Source organism: Corvus brachyrhynchos, unplaced genomic scaffold, assembly GCF_000691975.1.
Source record: "Corvus brachyrhynchos isolate BGI_N302 unplaced genomic scaffold, ASM69197v1 scaffold191, whole genome shotgun sequence".
Classification (NCBI taxonomy): domain Eukaryota; kingdom Metazoa; phylum Chordata; class Aves; order Passeriformes; family Corvidae; genus Corvus; species Corvus brachyrhynchos.
Window position 1 is genome coordinate 2,270,786 of NW_008236487.1, and position 4,454 is coordinate 2,275,239.

At 51.0% G+C, this 4,454-nt stretch overlaps 1 long non-coding RNA gene across 1 annotated transcript; it reads left to right on the forward strand.

Moving 5' to 3' along the window:
- Nucleotides 1-6: 6 nt before the first annotated feature.
- Nucleotides 7-3,551, forward strand: LOC108444692. The gene is made up of 3 exons (XR_001859327.1): nucleotides 7-825; nucleotides 1,458-1,705; nucleotides 2,640-3,551. It is a non-coding gene; the product is annotated as an uncharacterized LOC108444692 (long non-coding RNA).
- Nucleotides 3,552-4,454: the final 903 nt, after the last annotated feature.

The window sequence follows — 4,454 nt, forward strand, 5'->3', positions numbered from 1 at the left end:
GGGAACGTCCCGCAGCCCCCGGGCTGTGTCAGATGAGCCTGGCCCCGGGGCTGCGCTCACCGCACACGGACCGTCCCGCATCACCTCGGTGCCCTGGAGCCACATCCCCGGGCTGCGGATGACAGAGGGGACACGGGACAGAACTGTCTCCCTGCGCCCGAAGAGCTCTTGGCTCGCTGTGTGCCTCAGGGCATGGAAGCGCGGAGCCCTTTGCTGGAGCAGCGCCCTGGTGGCCAGGGCTGGTCCGGCTTGCCGGGGTTTTGTGGTCCTGTGTGCCGATAACAGCGACACGACAGGAGAAACCTCGGTGTGCCCGGCTTCGGAGAGCCCAGGGGAAGATGCTCCCTGTGCCAAGTGGGACAAACGCAGCTTCCACTGCGAACTGTGGCTTAGGACCAATTTAGGACAGAGTGAATCTAAAAAAACCCAGCTTTATTTTGAATTTTAGAAGAGGTTTTTTTGAAAGTGTTTTGAAAGTCGCAGAAGAGGAACAGTGACTTTTTAATCAGTGACATAATGATCATACTGTCCCTCTGCCTTTAGGGAGGTGCTGAGGACACTGCAGAGTAAAATGCACGATTGTAATCATATGTGGTAGTGGCCAGCAGTCTCACATCAGAAACTGGCTTTGATGCTTTTGCAGACAAGCATTCGCTGTTCTGCTGAAGACGTCACAGCGCAATGGAAAAACCCAGGCTTGCCTGGAAGGCTTTGCTGCTTATTCACATGTGGAGAGTTTCTTCAGGTGTGAGTGTTTGCTCTGGGTGCCTCTCCCTGCTCTCTGCAGCTCCATATTTTTTGCTCCATTTAGCTAAGGACGGCAAGGTAATTGGTTTTCCTCTTTAATGTTCATCCTGTTTTGTGTCAGCACTATCAGGCGTCCCTGGCAGGATGAGATGTGCTTTCACTTGGATCACAAAACCTTTACACAACTTGGTGCTTATCTCTTACAGTCACTTGGGTTGAATTTTCCCTGATGGTTTTATGTCAGAGAGATGCCTTCATCTTGTCACAAGAGACTTCAGGCAGAAATTCTGTATTTTGTTTTTGCTGTTTGCTCTTGTGAGTCGGAGCCTTTCCCCTCAGAGCTGTAAGGCCAGTCAGCTTCTACTGTTTGCCTCTCCCAAAGGTCTGGTGGGGTCCTTGGGGGAGGAAGAAGTACTGCTCGTGTCACCCTGTGACAGCCAGCCTGCTACATCTTGTGTCCTTTGTCCTTGATAACATGGCCATGTTAACTGACAATGAGGAACTGTGAAGGGGAGGAGGGTAATCTTGTGTCCTTTTTCCTTGATAACATGGCCATGTGAGCCACTGACAATGAGGAACTGTGAAGGGGAGGAGGGTGTTCCTTTCTTTTTTTTTCCTTGATCCACGTGCACTGAAGCAGGAGGCATAATATCATGAGTTTTCAGTTTGTTTTGCTGACTTTGCATTTAGTAACTGTAATTTCACCACAGGCTGTGACTTTGGTGACCAGCAGTGTTTGGAATCGGAGAACAGGGCCCAAAATAATGGAAGTGGGTATGTCCTTATGGACAGTGTTTACCAGAGAGACCCAGTGGCCTGCTGAAAAAACATGAAGGCAAAGTAGGCAGGTGACAGCGTTGCAAGGTGTGATCATCTCTACAACGAAGGGGAAGAGCTGCAGGGGTCTGCAACTTCAGAGCTACTGACAGACAGGCGCAGCTTGACCCGGGGTTTGGAGGTGAGAGCACGCAGGCTTCAAGCTTGAATCACTGGGAAGCACAGCAAGAATTTCAGCCTCGCTTGGAGGGGAGATTTATCTTGCTCAGTGGGGGGTTGAGATCAACCTCTGGATGCCAGGAGGCAGATCTAAGCGGCTTGGCCAGCCCTGACTGTAGAAGACCTTGGCCTCTTTTTCACTCTGAGCTCAAATCAGCCCAGGAGCGTATCTTGGTGGATCTCCTATATTCTCAGAGCTGATGATGCTTTTTGTCCTCATGCTTTCGTCCTTTAATTGCACCTGCTGAAATAACAAGCCCCAGGTACAGCCAAGGATGAGGAAGTAGTCCTGCCACCCCTCTGTGGTGATTATTGTGCGGGAAGGGCAGGTTTAGCGCAGCAGGGGGGAAGCCATGGTTTCTCTGGGCAGGGGGAAACCATGAACTGCTTCAGGTTGGTCAGGACTGATTCTGGCCAGCTCTGAAACTGGCCCTGTACCTGGGCTGACTGAGCTCTGGCAGATGGGAAGCACCTGTGTGTCCCCCACAGTGCCCCTGGCTGGTGAGAAGGGCAGCACCTCACTCCAAAGGGAATGGCTGCTGAGGGTCCTGTAGGCTGGGCCACCCCTGCTGGGCAGGACAGCGGCAGCCCTGGGGACAGCGGCAGCCCCGGGGACAGTGGCAGTCTTGGGGACAGCAGACTGCCCACCCAGGAGCTCTAGGACACAGTAAGCAGGACTGAGTGGTGAAAGGAAGCATAAAGCACCCAGCATCACCCTCCGAGCCACCCTTGCTTCCAGGGAGGGACTGGGATGGCCTGGATGTAATCTGTGGTGACAAAGTGGGGGTGGAGAGGAGGACAGGGAGGGGATTGGTGTTTGGCTTAAACAGAGGCTGGAGAAGGGGGAGAAAGGCACTGACTTACTTGTTCTTCTGTGTTATTTTTTCTCTCCTCAGTACCTGAGTCACAGCCCAGAAGTGGAGTAGTGAGAGGAACTCTGGAAGGAGCAATGATCTTGACCCTGGGAATACACAGGTCGTGGAAGTAGAGCAGCCAGTGCATGTCCAGGGGTGAGTACACACAGTGTGCAAATGCCTGAAGAGAGGAGGCATCTGGGCAGACCAGCACTGGGTGGGAAGATGACTTGGAAGAGAGAGGCAGATGCTTTCTCCCCTGGCATCTTGGGGGAAACTGATGGCGAAGTGAAAACAAAGCCTCTTCAGGCAGCCTGAACTGCAAGGTTAGGTAGGCCTGTGGAGGTAGGAGTGCTGCTCCCCACAATGTCAGTGCTCTCTCAGACAGTCCTTTGCTCAGAAGGAAATTCCAGAAATATTGAACACTTGGAGCAGCTGTCCCTTCAGTGGCTGTGTCGGTGCTGGGAAACTGGAGCAAATGAGATACAGCTTTTTGCCTTGTAAGAGAAGAGCTCTGGGAAGTTTGGGCTCTCTGCTACTAGCAGGCACTGCCCTTCCCATGGGAGAGAGGCTTTAGGATCCACCAGTGAAGAGCTGTGGGGAGCAATGGTCTGATTCTGCTTATCCCACAGATGAGACTCCCCCTCAGTTGCTTGGACTGCTGGGTTGTGTTTATAGGCAAGGGGGAAGGGACCCTGAAGAAGTGGTGACCACTGATGCTGTGGCCCGAAAGCTCCAAGGTTGGAGCACAGTTACTACTGGTATCTCTTGATAAGCTTTTGGGACATCAAGGAGTAACTTACACACCTTGTACTGGATGGTGCATGCCAGAACATGGGCAGATTAGTGGCATGACCAAGGATGATGCTGGGAGTTCAGCTTGGAAAACGTTTTAGAAGCGGTTGGAAAATATGTTGACTGTTCCAGTGTTGATCCTGATAATTTTGTCTGCTGGACAAGGGGTGGGTTTGGGATGTGTCGTATGTTCACAGTGGTGAGGTCTGCTGGGGCAAGGGGTGGAGTAATGAATATACAGTAAGATTATGATTATTTTAAAGATGGAGTTTGAATAAGGGTGAAGCAATTCTTAGTATATCTTTCAATTTAGTGCAGGGTGGAATGTAAAGAACAAAAATTGCAGATGGTATCAAGGGATGGCAGTGGTGACCTAGGTGGAGACCACTGAAACAGATATAAACACCCTGTCTGGTGCCAGAATTTAAGTTCGCAGTGCTGTGACTCAGGAATACTTCTGGAGACATAGGTGCACTTTTTGAAGGAGATCCATGCTGAAAGGACTTAATTCCAAGGGGACTGCAGCTGGTGGATGAGTCATGCTTGAACAAGGAAACCCCTGAAGGCTCTATGGGCCACTGGGTAACCCGTGCTGGAAAAAGTATTCACTAAAAAGACAGTGATCTAAATTTTTGCATCATAGCAACATTGTAGCTTTATTGTTGATAAAAATATGTATTTGATCTCAGCAGAGCTGTCTCACCTCAGCCTGGGGATTACAGAAGGTTTTGTGGGTTGCTTCCTTTAGGAAGCTGCAAAGCAAACATCCTTGGATCACATTTTCATGATTTGAAAGTGGAACTTTTGGAAAGAATTTCGTAAGGTGCTTGTTTTCTTGAACAAAAGTCTTACTCTTTTGCCTTGACACCCAGTGTGCAACTTTTTATGATTGTGTTTGGTCACCTGCCCAGGCGTAGGAAGCGGGAAGGTGACACAGCCCCAAAAGCAAATACCTCCTGCTGTCCCCTGGGGCTGTGGGGCCAAGGGCAGTGGTGGATGGCTGGCTGGGCTGAGGGGGGATGCGGATGGAGCTAGAGGGGCAGGGGGTGCGGCCAGGAGAAG